An 18,095-nucleotide genomic window follows, 5' to 3' on the forward strand; every position below is an offset into this window, starting at 1 on the left:
CAGCTTACTAGTGCTTTCAGCCAGCAGGTTTTCCTGTATCACAAGCAGTTGGATTTGGTGCTTTGGAGCGAAAGATCCTCGATTCAAGCAATGGATGGGGGTTGTTACAGCCGCATGAACATCTTAACAAACAGTAAGACCCAGAGGAAACCCAAGTGTTTTAAAAACAAATAAAATAAAGTTCACATCCAAAGAACATGGCGTGTGCAGGCGGCTGGCCTGTCTTTCCAGCCCAGGAAGCTTAGATACCAGGCTCAAAGTCTGGAGCAGGGCTTCATTTATTACTCAGAGACAAAACAAAGCATTTCTCCTGACCAAAGTAGGCCTTTCCCCCGCACCGAGCCCTGCCATGACAGCCAAGCTCCTTCTTGCAGCCCTTCCCCCAACTGAGCTAGCTTTTAGAATCACTTGTTTCCTTCCCAGCTGGGTCTGATAATTAAAAATAGGGCTGGATGACCCCAGGACCTCACACCCTTAAATGGGTAGACCCTTAGGTGGCGCGTGAGTTTTTTGTCTGGGGAGGCTACGCCCAGGAGAGCTGGAAGCTCCCTAGAAGTGGGGAGGCCTTTGGTGCCCAGACTGTGGCCCTGCCTCCCCTAACTCTGCTCCAAGGCCCTGCCCTCGCTCTGCCTCTTCCTGCCCTGCTCCTTCTCTTCCCCTGGGGCTCCGTCCTTGCTCTGCCCCTTCCTGCTCCCGCTTCACCTCTCCCGCCGAGGCCCTCCTCCTCTCCGCCTCCTCCCCAGCGTCGCTCACCCTTAACGCAGGAAAAAAGCAATAATTGCCTCATGTTTTGTCACTCATGATGCTATTTGGGGCTCAAACTGGTTTATATGCTGATATGCTGACACAATCTCCCTCACCCTCTGATTTTTTTCTGAGATGATGGCCCTGGTTGGAAAGAAAAGAGGAGAGAGGGAAAGTAAGAGAATAAGAGAGAAAGCTTTAGCCAAAGGGACAAAATCCTTCACAGTCACGTGTGTGAAATTAAATTAGATTAAACTAACTGGGCCAGAATTTCAAAAGAGCTCAGTTCCCTTTTAGGCACCCAAATAAGGACTCTGATAAGAACCCAGGGGCTCAGCATCCAGCAGCTCCCATTTATGGCCAGATTGTCCAGAAAAGAACTCTTTTGACAACATGGCCACTTATTTATGCGCCTGAATTATATGGCCAGTGTAAGAATTTGAGGGATTTCGGGGTGGGAAGTTATTCTTGTTAGTTGTCTGCTGAAGCACACGGGGGTAAAGCCATAAAAGGATTTAGGCACCTAAGTCCAAAATGTAGATCCTCAAAGCCCCTCTTAGCTTCTGCCTAACCCTGTTGGCACCTAAGTTCCCTAGGCACCTCATTTTCCGCTGATAAAGTCCCTTAGACACGTAAAAACCTTTCAGTGAGCACGCATGCAGCCACCCAAATCCTGACACTTCGCCCAAACTTATTCTTAGAAGTCACCTAACAGATTGGCCACCACACAAAACATAGCTGGAGGAGATGGTATCCACTTGCCCAATTTTTAGTCCAAGGGTTGGGGCGCTGTCCTGCAATGTTGGCGACTCAAGTTCAAGTCCCTGCCTGATTCAGTGACTCTTTAATTATTTATACAAAATGGAGCAGCGTCAACTGGAGAGACCTGTCTCAGAGTACCCATAAGAATGGCCATACTAGGTCAGACCAATGGTCCATCTAGTGAGTATCCTGTTTTCTGACTGTGGTCAGTACCAGATGTTTCAGAGGGAAGGAACAGAACAGGGCAATTTATCAAGTGATCCATCCCCTATTGTCCAGACCCAGCTTCCGGGAGTCATAGATTTAGGGATACCCAGAGCATGGATTGATGTCTCTGATCATCTTGGGTAATAACCCAACACTGGGTAATAACCCAACACAACATTGATGGACTTATCCTCCATGAATTTATCTAATTATTTTTTTTAACCTAGATACACTTTTGGCCTTCATGACATCCCCTGGCAACAAGTTCCACAGGCTGACTGTGCATTATGTGAGGAACTACTTCCTTATGTTTGTTTTAGACCTGCTGTCTATTAATTTAATACCTAGTTCTTGTGTTACATGAAGGAGTAAATAACACTTCCTTACTCACTTTCTCCATCCCATTTGTGACTAAGTTGTCTTTTTTCCCAGCTGAACAGTCCCACTTTTTTAACCTTTCCTCATATGGAAGCTGTTTCATACCCCTAAACATTTTTGTCACCCTTCTCTGTACCTTTTCCAATTCTAATACATATTTTTTGAGATGGAGCAAACAGAAGTGCACACAGTATTCAAGGAGCAGGTGTACCTTGGATTTATATAGTGGCATTATGATCTTTACTGTCTTATTATCTATTCCTTTCCTAATGGTTCCTGAAATGCTATTAGGAAGAGGGAGACTCTCTGCCTTGCCCACCTTACACACTCGTGCATCTAGCTAATGTCACAGCATCCCTATCAGGCAGGCAGGCATCATCTTCATCTTATAAATTGGGAAGCTGAGGCCAAGGGGTTACCCATAACTCTCTGAAGGCCCTAGGGAAAGTCAGAGACAGGGCAGTAACTGATTAACTTGGCTCCCAGCCCGGCACCTTCATCACTGGAACCCACCTCCCTTTTCCTCTAATCCCATGTCCTCTGAGGGAAATCCCAGTAGCTGACCCAAGTCACAGGAGAACAAAGGACTCAGGGTGATTTGGCCACTGTTCAGGTTAAATCATGCACAGTCATGGCTGAATGACAGAGATTGCAACACATTCATACATCTCCGAGCGCTGCAATAACGGGGGAAACAAACTCATTTTCCAAAGACACGGTTTTTTTTTTTTTATATCCAAGGCACTTAAACCTCAACATTTCACAATCCCAGAGCCTCATAAATTCAGTGACTCTCCATCTTCATCTGTTTAAGCACCTCAGCCTGCCTCAGTCTTGGGATTCCTTTTCTCCAGCAAAGCTAGGACCCAACCAGCTATCAGCCATGAGGCTCCTTTACTTGCTCTTAGCTGTTCTCTTCCAGGCTGCTCCAGATAAGGTGTAAAATAAACGATCAGGAGACTAAAAAGGCATCTTGTGTATGTCAATGAAGAAGATAAAATTAATTATCTATTGAAGGACCAAATCCTGATTCTCAATCTGTATTCAGGGTTGTTGTAATCTAAATGCTGATTGGATAGGAACTGACTTCATTCCTGGCAATGCCATTATCCAGAAGTGGGTCAATATGTGCAGTAATGACATGACATGGGTAGTGGATGTTTGTGCGGCAACACAACTATCTCTAATGGTCTTGTGCAACTTCCAGGTCAGTGATTGCATTTTAAAGCCACTTTGCACACATGAAATTGACTGCACATCGTGTAGGCAATAGAGAATCAGGAACACAGATTCCAGTTCTATCTCCCAGCTGAAGATCTATGTGTATCTTCTAGATTTTCATTGTTTCTAATTTGCAGTCTGAGAAAGCAACATACTTTGGTAATAGGGAGATGAGGGCCAAAGTATTTGTTCTTTAACATTTTCAGAGAAATACAGGTGTTAGAATTTGGGTGTTGAACCTGAACCACTATAATGCCTGTGTGAAGGCAAAAGGAAATCTGGAGAAATGTATTTTTAAAGTTAGTCACATTTTAGTTTCTGCCACTATAATAAATTATCAAAATAAAAAGTTTTAACTGAACAGTTCATGTTTGGTATAAGCTTCTTCCTGGTTTCAAGAACTGTTCCTGATCTGATCCTGTATCTTCATTGGCAAACCATCCACTATAATAGCAAGTAAGCTATAATAAAAATTGCTCAAATGCAGGATATTTACAAAGGGCTGAATCTTGGTGACAATGGACATCAATGAAAGTTTTGCCATTTATCTGTTTCATGAATGTCCCTTATTCTCTCTCGCTGTTTTATTCTCAGATGAGTTTGCTCAGTCACAGTTTGACTGTATGGAATATCATGATAAATGAATCCTGCAGGCCACATAATGACCCCAAGACAAGATTTGCAAAAGTGACCAAGGATTTTGAGTGACTCCATTTGGGGAGGCCCAGTTTGAGACCCTTAAAGAGATCTGCTCGTTAGACAATGCTGATCACCTGTCCTTGGAGAAATAGGCCCCTCAACGATATTTCAGTATGAGCCCACAGCTGTAGAGACACCCAAAATCACTAGTCACGTTTGAAAACATCTATATCCACAGGCCTCTTGGAGATACAGGGCCAAACTGCAGTGAGTGAGGTTACATTTGCTTACACCAGAGTTGAATTTGCCCACTCTTTCATTTATTAGCCCTTTCAGGCACAGACATCAAAGTGGCCATTCCTCTTTCTAATTGCTTGCTGTATAATTTATTAGTCTCTGGCTACTCTGCTACACGTAAAGACCAAAGACAGGCTCTCCAAATAGAGTGAGTCGGACATCTTCTTTTAAGGTGAACCATCTTATTCCAGTTAGAAACTTCTGCAAAGGAAGTCCTGGCTGGGAACAATAGGAGACGGTTGGAGGAGAGATGCAGGGATTTGGTCTCCCTTTAACTAGTAATCTTTAGAGCTGGGTAAATTTTATAAACCAAAACTTTTTTTCAGCAAAGTATATAGATTCAGGTGGAAAGAAACTTTTCAGGTGGATTCAGCAGATTGTTTTGAATTAAAAAAAAAATCCAAATATCCAAATGTTTCATTTTGACATTTTCAAAACAAAATATTTCAATATTTTTCTGGCTGGAGTCACAAGGGGACATAAGCACTAGTCACGAAAAACAAGGATGAGGATGAGATGCTGTCTTCCCTCCTTCCCATATCTCTATGGTTGGACCATGAGGTTCAACAAAGAAAAGTGCAGAGTCCTCCACTTAGGAAGGAAGAATCCCATGCACAGCTATAGACTGGGGACCGACAAGCTGGGCAGCAGCTCTGCAGAAAAGGACCTGGGGGTAACAGTGGATAAAAAGCTGGATATGAGTCAGCAGTGTGCCCTGGTTGTCAAGAAGGCTAATAGCATATTGGGCTGCATTAGGAGGGGCATTGCCAGCAGGTCTTGGGAAGTGATTATTCCCCTCTATTCGGCATTGGTGAGGCCGCATTTAGAATATTGTGTCCAGTTTTGGGCCCCCCACTACAAAAAGGATGTGGAGAAGTTGGAGAGAGTCCAGTGGAGGGCAACAAAAATGATTAGGGGGCTGGAGCACAGGACTTATGAGGAGAGGCTAAGGGAACTGGGCTTGTTTAGTCTGCAAAAGAGAAGAGTGAGGGGGATTTGACAGCGGCCTTTAACTACCTGAAAGGGGGTTCCAGGGAGGATGGGACTAGGCTGTTCTCGGTGGTGGCAGATGATAGAACAAGGAGCAACGGTCTCAAGTTGCAGTTGGGGAGGTCTAGGTTGGACATTAGGAAAAAGTTTTTTACTAGGAGGGTGGTGAAGCACTGGAATGGGTTACCTAGGGAGGTGGTGGAATCTCCATCCTTAGAGGTTTTTAAACTGAGGCTTGATAAAGCCCTGGTTGGGATGATATAGCTGAGGTTAGTCCTGCTTTGAGCAGAGGGTTGGACTAGATGACCTCCTGAGGTCCCAACTCTAATATTCTATGATTCTATGACCACTAGCCTCAAATGGAGGAGAACCACATTCAAGTACTTGCTTCAGAGCAAGATGTCAATGCCACCTAAGTCCCCTTGTGAATTTAGCCTGAAAAATCAAAATGGTTTGTACTGAACATGTGGAAATTAATCATTTTGATAACTGTGGTTTTTTGATCGACCAAAACAATTCAAAATTGACATGAATTCACAAAATATTTTGGTTGACTTGAGTGTGCATTTTTCAGTGACTCAAAGTTTCAGCTGAAAAAACTCACCCAGCGCTACTAGTAACAACTTTTTGCACTTAATAATTAGGTAACATTTTGGGGGGGGAGGGGGGGGGGGGAAGCAGGCAGCCATAACAAGGTGGTGCACACGGCCAAATATGGAATAAAGTTATCACTCCTGACTTTCAATTCCCCTTCGGCCATGATCTTGAAATGTATGTATGGGGCCTTCCCAACGCTGGTGCTCATGTTACTGGAAACACTGGCCAAAGGCCTTGCTTCAGATAGTTCAAAATTAGATGAAAATCTGTGTTTGCTGTTTCCAGCCTTTAATTATTGCACACTCACCTCTGGCTGGTCACCTTTGGTCTTGCGTACATTGTGCAACATGCCTGGCTTGACAAAGCCCTGGCTCGGATGATTTAGTATTCTGCTTTGAGTGGGGGGGTTGGACTAGATGACCTCCTGAGGTCCTTTCCAACCCTAGTCTTCTATGATTTTATGCAGTATGCACTGGTGATATGAAGCAGGTATTGCTACTATCCTGCAGCTGTGTCATAAGGCATATCCACAACCCTTTCAAACTTTGAAATGCACACTCCTTAGACAGCCTAGAGGTACTCAGGGCAAAATTAAACAGCTCCTTTCTCTTGTCCTGTTTCCCTGTAGATGGGTCTATAAGTAGGGCTGGTAGAGACTTTTTGAAAGAAATTAAAATTTTCTGTGAGAACTTGTTGATTTTGACTAACATTTTTGGTTTTTTTTACAGAGAAAAATTAGACTGAAAATGAAAATCCAAAGCAAAGCAAAATATTTCATTTAATTTCCATGTGCATGTTTCATTTTTTAATCATAAAGAAGATCTTGATCACAGTATAACTCAGAATGACTGCTTGAGGAATTCCTGTTCTGAGCTGACATGTCAAGCAAGGTGTTTTGTTTCTGTTGTAAAAGTGGAAGTTTTTCATTGCGTCATTTCTGACTTGAAACTTTTCAGAATATGCAAAAATTTTGCTAGCCTGACTTTCTGTTCCAATTGAGAACAGGAAAGCAGTCCCAAAAATTCCCCATGGAACAAAAATTCCATTTTCTGACCAGCTCTGCGAGGTGACATATTTGGACAAAAGTCAGAAGGCAGAAACAAGTGGTACATTTAAGTGAAACATACAGCCAGATATGGAATAAAGCAACCACTCCTTCTGTCAATTCCCCTTTAACCTGTCCTCAAAATGTGCATGTGAGGCCTTCCTGATCCAGGCATGCTTGTTATTGGAAACTTTGGCTTAAGGTCTTGCTTCAGGCTGTCCAAAATTAAGGTGAAAATCTCCTTATTCCTGTTCACTGCACTTAATAATGGCCTCACCTTTCCATATACGGTCACCTTTGGTGTGAAATACAGCATGCAGCATGCACTGATAACACAGGGCAGACATTGCTCGCAAGCCTCAGCCGTATCATGAGAAAAGTCTGGCTGCCATTCAGTTTTCCAGGTCCTCATTTCACAGCTGCTCTAGGGTGAAATGAAATAGCTCCTTTCTCCTGGAGACACAGCTGAACCTCCCAGAATCATATTTTCCAATGTATTGCTTCTGCGTCCATTGTACGGCTGAGAGAAAGAGCAAGGACAGGTGAGGTTGTGGCATCACAGTTATTGCTATTTCGTCTAGGGAGGCTACACCCTGGAGCGCTGGAAGCTCCCTAGAAGTGGGGAGGCCTTTGGTGCCCAGACTGTGGGCCTGCTCCCCCTCACTCTGCTCCGAGGCCCTGCCCTCGCTCTGCCTCTTCCCACCCCATGCCTCCAGACCACCCCACATTAGTGTTAGTGAGCCTGCCTGGGTGACCCACCAAAGCACACAGAACCAGGCAGAAAGAAGCCCTTCCTGTTGATGAACAGAGACCGTGCGTGCGATGGGGCACATGGGTTCCATCAACAGCCTCAACACAAATCTAAACTCTAAACATTAAAATTCCTTGGTGATTTCCTGTGCACTGCCCACCTTGATCACCTCAGGCGCCAGCACCCCCTGAACAGCCTGGCAGCCACCTCCAATCACATCACCCCCAACCGTGGATTTCCCTTCCTATGCTGGCTTTAAATTGGCCAGTAGCACCATTGGCCGCAGGCTTTCAAATGGCAACTGGCTGTGAGTTTTTCCATGCTGAGGGAGACTCTCTTATTGGTGGTCTTGTACGGGGTGATTTTGATAGACCAGTAAAAGGGCCAGGGACCACTTGATAGTGTAATATTGATTATAATAAGTGTAGGCCTTTCTGACAGGCTTGTGCAGCCTTGGCATAACTAAGCCAGGAGGGGAGAGGAGCCACTTTCTCAACCTTTGCCTGACCCTGTGTCCCCTCCCTGATGCTCTGGTGGACGTGTTTCAGGAAAAGACCAATATGCTTATTTCTGCATGCCCTCTGGGAGATGTTTGTCCAGGCCTGGAGATATGCAGGTTCTGCAGGAACCCATTTAGTTAATTAGTCCTCTGGCGACCTTAGGTCTAGCTTTTGAAACATTTCTTTCCTTTTTCTTGACATGTTATTGTCTGCTCACAAGGATTAATGTGGGGGCAGGAGGGAGAAGTTTGGACTTTTGGGGATCTCTTCTTGGAATCAACTTCGGGATCCTCCAATGACAGCTGGAAGATCCGGCCAGTGGGAAAGCCATCGCTGTTTCCACTCGAAAGCCCTAAACTTCCGTAGTTATTGAGGGTTGAGGTGTTTTACTAACCTGATGCGGATGAGCGTAAGTGCTTGAGCTTAAGTAAAGTATAGCTTTAAAGTAAGAGCACTCTTGTGTTATACTGTTTCTACCAGTCCATCTATTGGCTGGACAGCCATGTCTCCATTTGGCTTATTTCCTGATACCACCTCCCACAAAGTATAATTACCACAAGCTTTGGGTTGGCAGAATCCCAGGTAACCTTCTGACACTGCAAGGTTGGTGTGAGACTTCTGAGAAAGTTGCCTCTGCCTGCTGAAGTTCTGAAGCCACTGCTAATCTCACGTGCATATGGCTCTCCCATCCCACCAGTTTAGGCTGGAGGGATGAGCCCAGAAGCAGTGATCCATTCAGCGTGGGCACTCAGCGAGTCCATCAGACAGGAGAGTTGGCCTGGATTCCACCATCCATTCTGTGAGCAACCGCACAGAATCCCTCCAGGGAGGGTCACCAGCAATGGGCTTGGTAGATGCCTCAATGCATGCTCTCCAGTACAACAGTATCATTCCCTTCCTCTCAGTAATAGACGGAAGTGCAACATTCATATGGGATTCTTCTATGCTAGCAGCTCTGGCAGAGTAGTATTGAAATGGCACGGGCAGACGGGCACAATATGAATCCTGGGACAGAGCAGGCAGGATCAGGGGAGTTGGACCCTTATTCCTACTATTCCTCTGACATCCAGGTGGTATCCCACACTGCACCATGAAAATTGCAGAGTGCTGCAAGCCTAGAAACACAACGAGACATTCTGGGATACCTACCCAGAGTTTCAGGTGCTTAAATCAATGCAACACGGGGCCGTGTGGACACCCAGCTACAAAGGTGAAGTAACTTAAACTGGTGCAAGTGCAGCAGTGGGAACACCCATGCTCAGTATTATTGCTTTTTTTACATCAATATAAACTATACCAATGCAATTTTTCACACACTTACTCACTTGCCGAGGGTCAACGGGATTTCTGTCGATCAGTATTCCATGTCCACTGTATTTCTTAGCACGTATTAGGGTGCTTTTCTGCTACTGGAGCAGAAGCTGAGGCAATCCTGAGAACATTCCCCTGAAATACATTGCTTTGTCCTTTTGAAGGTGTTCCAGTGGCCTTTTGACCCTTCTGGAAATAGCCATTCTTATGCAATGGGAGCAGAGAGTCAGGGAAAGAAAGAGCAAGAACAGGAGAGGTTATGGCATCACACTATTACTGACACCTATTTCACTCTAATGCTTTTTAAATAGTAAGGTGAAAACCAACCCCCTCCCCCTTCATTTCAAGTAAGGCCTGAGGAAACACCCATCCATTTCTCTGGTTCCTTCCAGAAACAAGAAAGACCGGACTTGAATTTCCTGCTTTTTCCAATGTCGATAACAAGGAGAAAAACAAAAAACAAAAAAAAACCAGCAAGAAAAATAAAGCTTCAAGCCTTCTGATATCTTGCAAAGAGGCAAAACAAAAAATTAAACAGAGCATAAACACAATATTATTTTCTCCTTTGCAAGTCACCTTCAAAAGACCGTGTCCAAAAGAGCTACCATGCACTAAAGTATTAAGACATCCCTGATCTCCCTTGAAATCAAGCTTTTCTCTGCAACCATGAGTCAGATATTTTCCCCAGAAAGCTGAGTTTCTCATCTAATCCCAGGTTTGGATCCATAGAACTAGGAAAATACTTGAAGTACACAAAGGATACTGATAAAAATTGTATAACACAAACAGAGATCCTGTTGCCAAGCCATGTCTCAGGTAATGCATTTACTCCAGTGGCATCTGGGGTGCTGTAGGAATGATAATTGTTACTATTAAAGTGCTGCATTGCACATATGTTAAATGTTAGGTGTGTCAAACAAAGATTGCAACACCTCACCTTTTTGCAACCTCCAGGGGCCTATAAATACAGGGACTATTCTATCTCCTTTCTATCTTGGAGTCTCTTCTGTCTAGTAGTGCTGAGATCCTGACCAACCTTCAGCCATGAGGATCCTTTACCTTCTCTTGGCTGTTGTCTTCTTGGTGCTCCAGGTTGCTCCAGGTAAGATGTAAATGAAATCGATGGATAATATACCTGGTTATTTGTGACCTACAGTGTGCCTGACACTCTTCATTTTAACAAAATTTCCAACTGTTTTTCTTCTAACACCTCCATGGTTTTCAGGAGAAACCTGAAGTTTAGCAAGGGAATAATCAAGGGGTTAGGGAGGTGTCCTTGTTGCTTCAGGAAAATTCATTCACATTTAGCTGAATTATAAACGTTAGAAAATCTCATTTTCATGTGTGTTGTCCTCTGCAGAGTTTGCTAGAGGCTTACTGCTAAAACGCCTTAAGCTTCTGTCTGCCCTGCATGTGTTTTGGTTCAGCACGGCACAGAGATCTGAACAGCCAGACGAGACACAGACAAAATGAACCCTCCCTCTTTGCCCTACCTCCCGCAAACTAACCTTTGGTCGAGGGGAAAGCATACTGGGAATGGAGAGATCATTAATTGGGATATAATTTCTGCTGAGGAGTGTTCATAATTATATGCCCTTGTGACCTCTATGGCTCCTGCCCCACTCGAGCTATTTGGCTGTCTCAGCAGCCCCCTGCTAATTGCTCTTTCTTTGGGATGGATCCCACGATCCTGCCCATTCTAGACCAAAGCAAGGATAGGTGCTTAGTTCCTCAGACCCCTTTAACTTGTGCATGAGGCTGTCTATGGGGCTCCTTCCCCTCAGAGAGAGATGAGAGTTTGAACCCTCACTCTGAGCAGGTCTTTTTTAAAAATCAAATTATTTATTTAAAGGCTCAAACGCAGGCACCCATAGGACTAAATGAACCTAGACACACACTCTATCTAGGCATCATAATGTACTATGGGTTAAACTAAATAAGGCTAGATCATCTGAAATGAGGGGTAAGTCCACCCTCTTGAGAGGCAGTAACTAGGTCGATGGAACTACATCTCTTAGGGGTGTGAAAAATTCACCCCCTCTGAGGTGACGTACCTAGGTTAACCTAAGTTTTAGGTGTAGACCAGTCCTCGTACGTCAAACTCTTTCTGTGACCCACCCTCATTTTAGGCTTGGTCTCCCGTGACAAGTCATACTGGCATAGCTACGTTGGTCAGGGGTGTGAAAACACCACCAGCGTAGATGCAGCGATGTTGACGGAAGAGTACATCTCTCGATGTAGTTAGCGTTGTGCGGGGAGATGGTGTTCCTCCAGATACAGAACAACTGCTGCCACTGTAGTATGGGGCTATGTGGGGATAGTCTCTGTGAGCAGTCACAGCCTTAGCTCACGGTTTATCTTGTTATCTCCCCCCCTCATGAGCCAGTGCCTGTGTTCCTCTCTCCCTCTCTGCTGGGTGCAGGAGTCTATTACCGTATTTCCTATCTCTCTTTGTTTCAGGAGATACCTACAGGGGAAGAGCTGTTTTCCTTCCCCCATCCAATTAGTCCAGTTTCCTGCACTGCATGCATGAGCTCCAGACACACTTCACTTATTCATCGACACATGATTTAATAGGGATCCTAGATTATCACATATTTTAAGCACATCCATCGTAATTTGTCCCAGACCTTCACTAATGTTATTAAGGAAGGTCTCATGCCCCAGGGACAGGTTACACAAACTGTGTATTCAGCGTAGATCTCTCATAGAGCAGACTCTCATCTCCCTGCTTTAGCACAGAAGGAATTCGCCATTTCATTTCATTCCTGGAAATGCCATCATCGGGGTGGGACAGCGTGTGCAGAGATAAAAACAGTTTAAACTCTGGGTTCAGATCTATGGGTTGAGGATAGTTTTGTGAAAGCAGAGATACTGTCAGTTCAAAATATTCTAACCTAGGAGTCCTGTTGGATGAGGTGCTGGACGTGAAAGCTAGATAAACTAGTAAAGTTGTTCACTAGGAGATAACTGGGCTGATTTAGCTAGCTCTCTGTGAATGAGACATGCCTGTCATGTAGAAATCACAACTCTTATTCGCTCCCCTCTGCACATGGAAATCAAGAGCTTTTTTCTTTGCAGGATACACCCAGGCTCAGAACTCTGTTCAATGTAGACGTGTTGGGGGTTCCTGCCGGCGGGGGCCATGTCCCACCGGTTTGACACGTATCGGAACCTGCACTGGATCAGACAGCTGCTGTGTGTGGTAAGTTCAGAATTTCGGCGAGGCAACACGGCAGGTCCGGCAGGAATGTTTGTTACTCGGTTTTATATACACATGGCTGCTCAATCACATCTGTTTAGGAAGCAAACAAGTCTTTCCTAGGCATGCGAGGGAAGGGATGGGGGTGTGAACCGGTGTGTGCGTGAGTTTGAGGGAAGTCATGTTCTGTTGCCGTAAACAGAAGAGTGACACATGCGAGTTCAGGGAGAGTCTAGGGGGCCTCCATGGATGCACGGTGTCAGTGGCAGAATCTAGGGGAAAAGGAGGCTTGAAACCATATTCTGAATTGGCTGGGAGCCAGAGTGGCCCAGAATATATTAGATCAACCCTGATGGCTGCTCCAATTTACAGCATCCTTACCGAGGCCGTGTGAGCTACCCAGAATCTCTATAGCCTCACAGACCCCAGTATCCTTCAGTACTATCCCATTCACCACCCTCTATGCCAATGCCTGTGAGGAGGGGTACTGTGCGGGGCCTATTATGTCAGCACCACACTGTTTATGGATTGGACATTTGCTCCCACAGTTCCTTGTGGTGGATATACACCCTTTATAGGCAACCAGCCTGCCACACAGGGTCACAGGCCAGAATCAGCCCTGGAAATCTAAACACATTCAGGAATAGAGACGACAAGAAAGAACAAAATAAACCCATCAGCAGAGAGTGCGGGGGTGGGGAGGGGAGGAATATATTGCAGAATGGGTCTCAAAATTGCTGCACACTGATACAGAGGCAGATAGGCAGCATATTAGTCATTGAGACGTGCGGTACACAGAAAGGAAGGGACTAAGGGCTTGTTTACATTACAGGCTGCACCAGTTTAAGTTTGAGGGAGTTAAAAAAAAATCTTAAGTAGTTAAACTACTGTCAAATGGTGTGGACACTGGTATTTCTGTATAGTCCAGTTTAAACCAGGCTGATATCAATTGAAGAGTAATCAGTTCCTGACCGATTTAAGTTACATCTATAGTCACATGCCAAAACACCCCTAAAAACAAAACTTTGTTTTAAACTGAAATAAGAGTGTCCACTGCGTGGTTTGCAAAGGGCTAGCTAAATTGGTTTAAAATCAGACTTCTAGTGAAAGCAGTGCAACTTATAATAGAGGTTATGTCTACACTTACAGTGGTGTGTAGAGAACAGACACCGTACATGCAGCCACGTGTCATAGTGAAGGACACTTGTCATTGCAGTGAACATAAGAACAGCAATAATGGATCAGACCAATGGTCCATCTAGCCCAATATCCTGTTTTCCAACCAATGCCAGCTGCTTCAAAGGGAATGATCCGAAAAGGGCAATTATAGAGTCAACCATCCCCTGTTGTCCAGTCCCAGCTTCTGGCAGTCAGAGATTTAGGGACACCCAAGGCATGAGGTTGTGTTCCTGACTATCTTGGCTAATAGCCATTGATGGATGTATCTGCCATAAACTTATCTAATTCTTTTTTTAACCCAGTTATTGTTTTGACCTTCACGCATATCTTGGCAGTGAGTTCCACAGGTTGACTGAGTGTTATATGAAGAAGTACTTCCTTATGTTTGTTTTAATTGTATAGTTACCTGCCACATCAAAAGACCCACACAGCAGGGAAAGGCTCTGGCTGCTCCCCACTGCAGGAGCCTTTCACTGTGGCGAGGAAAGGCTCTGGGAGGAGTGAGGTAGGAGGAACAGGTGGTAGTGAAGAAAGGCTCTGGCACAGAGGATGCAGCGGGACATTTCGCTGCTAATAATAGTGTAGATGTGGGATGCACTGCTTGGACATAGATACAACCGTATAGAATATATATCCTGGGGGTTCCAATATGTAAGACACTCTATTCTACTTGCCTAAGCCATGCCTTAGCATCTACACAGTTATTTACACCCATGCAGTGTCTGTACTCTACATGTGTACTGTACCGAAGTGTGGACAAATCCTAAGAGTTTTGAGTTGACCCAGACCCCAGGTGAATGTTAACGTGTGTGTGTGTGGATGGGGGAGGTGTTTCTAGGATTGTATTTATGACTCTGAAGTGAGGGAGACTGAGCACATTTGAATTTATGCGTGAGACAAATGAGCAGAGACCCTGGATAATTTTGTGCAAGCAGTACAGGAGGAAGTTTCTTTCCTTCTTCTCTATAGAGCCCATTCCTAATTCCTTTGAAGATTTCAGCATTTTTCATGCCATTTTGACAAACAGGAGTTGCGCACCACATCCCAAAATAAAGTGACTGAAGCTTATTACTTCTATTGGTTGAAGATGTGGGGCAGGGGAGAGGGAAGATAATCACAACATTTTTTGAAAAATTCAAACCCATTTTCATTTCAAAGTTGAGAAAGGAAAAGAGTTTTTGGTTTACAAAAAAAAAAAAAAAAATCAAAAATTTGGCTTGGGTATTTCCCTTCCCCCTGCATTTTTCTGCCATTTCTCTTCTCCTCTTTCCATTTTGACATGGCAAAGAGGAAAAAGGAGGAAAAATGGCATGAAGTTGTCTCTAAATTTCTGATTTCAATTATGAAAAAGGGATGCAATGTTCATGAAAGGCACATTTTTGCCCCATATCTCTACTGCTCTAATATTTAATTTGTTAGGGGTATTTTTTGCATCATGCCACAGCTGCATTTATTTTTGGGGGACATCAGTTTCTCATTGCAAAAAATTAATCAGAACAACGTTTGAAAACATGAAATAAATCCTACTGCCATTACTAAAGAGTTACGGATACAGGGAGGGGACCTCCATGTTCAGATGCTTGGTATTTACCTGGTAAGCTAAGCAGGCAGCCAGTTCACCTGCTTAGATAAATATGACTATCCCCAATAAACTCTGCAGAAGAAAGGTGCAGTGGGAAAGTGAATTCCCTGCACTAGAGATAACCATGTATGTCTGCACTCACCCGTCAGTGACCGCACCTTCCTATTGTGTCATTTAATTGGAAATCAGTCACATTTTCTCTGTTTTTATGGGAATAAACAAAGAATCTGAGGGTCTTTTTTTCTTTGTGCAGGTGATGGCGTCACTGAGAGCTCTTCTGATTGTCTAAACAGGGTCTCTGGGAATTCAGGAAACAGCCTCTTATTTCTAAAATCATTGAAACCTGCTCCAATGGAAGCACCATTCATTTGGGCTGTAAAGAAACTCATGAGCGGGAGAATTTCCAGAAGGGAGCCCTTGTATCAGCCATAAAGAGATTCCCTCTTAATAAAATCAAGTTCCTGTGAAAACATGATACTGAAGTGTGTATTTGTGTCATGGTGGAAGGAGGGGCGGGGGGCTTTTTCCTGTCATTCTTCTCCAGAGGAATCCATTTATTTTTTCTCTTTAAAGTTATAAATAAAATACAAAGCATGTTAAATCCACATGTGTGTTTACTGACCATGGTCCACACACATCTCTGTATGTCTCAACGAGCTCAACTGAATAGAGCTATTTCTTACACACGTTACAAATCCTTTTGGTTTGCGTGGTTGTCAGAGGAGCTGGTACAATGCATAACCCCCAACACAATGCTCCATGGCTCCCAGCTCTCTTGTCCTGTTATTAAAAGGATCTATGGGCAAATGCCCCCTTCCACTGCCAACACATGGGGATTATTGCCTCCAGCAGAGCACCTGTTTGACCTCCATCTGGGAGCTCCATAGCACCCCAATCTCCATTCTAGGCCAGACCCTCCCTCGCCTTCCCTCCACTCAAGCCTTCACACCCCCGGGTCTCCTTATCTTGTGCAAAAGCTTTCAGATATGACAGTATCCACCATCCATCACGTTGCACTTGTAGACATTTAATGGTGGTATCAGACCTTGCAATCCTTTCAGAGTGCACATGCAGGGCCCAAGCATAGCTTTTTTGGGCCCAGCACAAACTTGTAATATGGGCCCTTGCCCACACACATACCACAATCCCTCATCCCATGACATTTTTTTTTCCTCATGGTAATGTGGGTTACAGCCTCGGCTGGGGCCCTGGTAAAGTGTATCCTTTCCCCCCTCCCATGTGGGGACCCTCTGCACATGTAGAGTGACCAGATAGCAAAGTGTGAAAAAAATCAGTATGGTGTGGGGGGTAATAGGCGCCTATATAAGACAAAGCCCTAATATTGGGACTGTCCCTATAAAATCAGGACATCTAGTCACCCTATGCACATGGGACCTCAAACATTTTATTGTCTGAGGCCTGATTTCAGGGAGATTGATAAAACTGAAGAGAAAAAGATTCACCTCCATGTGGAACCATCAGCCTTCAAGTAGGAACCTGCTGTCTCATAGTGCAGCCTGCTGGATTTTTAGTGACAGTGGAGTGAAAACAAACATGGAAATATTACCATCTCTGCTTCGTTAAGGATGTGATTAGCTTTCTAATTTAGATCCCGCCCACCCCCCCATCTGTATACAACTCAAAGGGAAACCAATCGGTCTGAAATTGCTGATGTGTGGCCTAATGCCAGGTTCTGGCTGTGGGAAGTTTGGGATAGGATTGGATCAGCTGCTGGTGAGATGTGACAGACTCAAATATTGTCAACTTGGTCTAACCTTTATGGACCATGACAAGTCTGATTCTTATCTCCCTTATGACAATTTTACGCTAGTGTAGCTATACCCACATTAGTGGAGATACTCCTGATTTACTCCGGTTAGTGTAACTAGGAAAAGAACAAGGCTTCAGACCTTAAAAGAATGTGTCCTGATTTCTTTTGTTCTCAATGTGGATTTGTTCGGGGGAATCTCCCAGAGCACCCATGAAAACTTTATGATTTTTTTTTTCTGTCTCTCTCCCCGCCCCCAAGGTGAAAGTAAACTTAAAGTACTTGTTTCTATTACAAACCACACTGGTGTGATTGAAAACCAATTAATTTCGGTCTTTGCAAAACACTGTGGGCACCCTTATTTTTGTTTAAAGAAAGTGCTGGGCCTGTAAATATAGATTTAACTGGTCAATCAGCAGCTCACATCAGTTAAATCAACACACATCTGCCTTAAACTGGATTATATAGAAATATGTTTTGTGTTGTGCACCAGTTGAAATAAGTTTTTAAAACTGATTTAAAGTTGATCGGGTTCAATTAATATGGACAAACCCTTAAATGGAAAAAAATATTTTAAACAAGTGCTGAATGTGTGGTTCTGGGTGTGTCTCTCTCTCTGATAACCTCTAGGGATGTACAGGCACCACAATGGGCTAGGAGAGTTGCTGTGCATGGATAGCATAGTGCTGAGGTAACTAGCCCTTCCCTGACCCCCTAGGATGCACTGGCACAGGAGATGGTGCTGGGGGTTATCAGGGCTATAAGGCCACAGAGATTCGGGGCAGCCCCACCCCACCTAGGTAAGGCTGCTATAAATTAGAGCAGCCACCAGGGTGGCTCTAATCTATGTTGAGGCTGCTCCAGCCCTCAGCTGGCCCAGAAACTGGGTGCTGCAGAAGCAGCTTATAGACACTTTGCTCCC

This window comes from Emydura macquarii, unplaced genomic scaffold, assembly GCF_026122565.2.
Source record: "Emydura macquarii macquarii isolate MOO-44397 ecotype Brisbane River unplaced genomic scaffold, CSIRO-AGI_Emac_v2 contig_2792, whole genome shotgun sequence".
NCBI lineage: Eukaryota > Metazoa > Chordata > Testudines > Chelidae > Emydura > Emydura macquarii.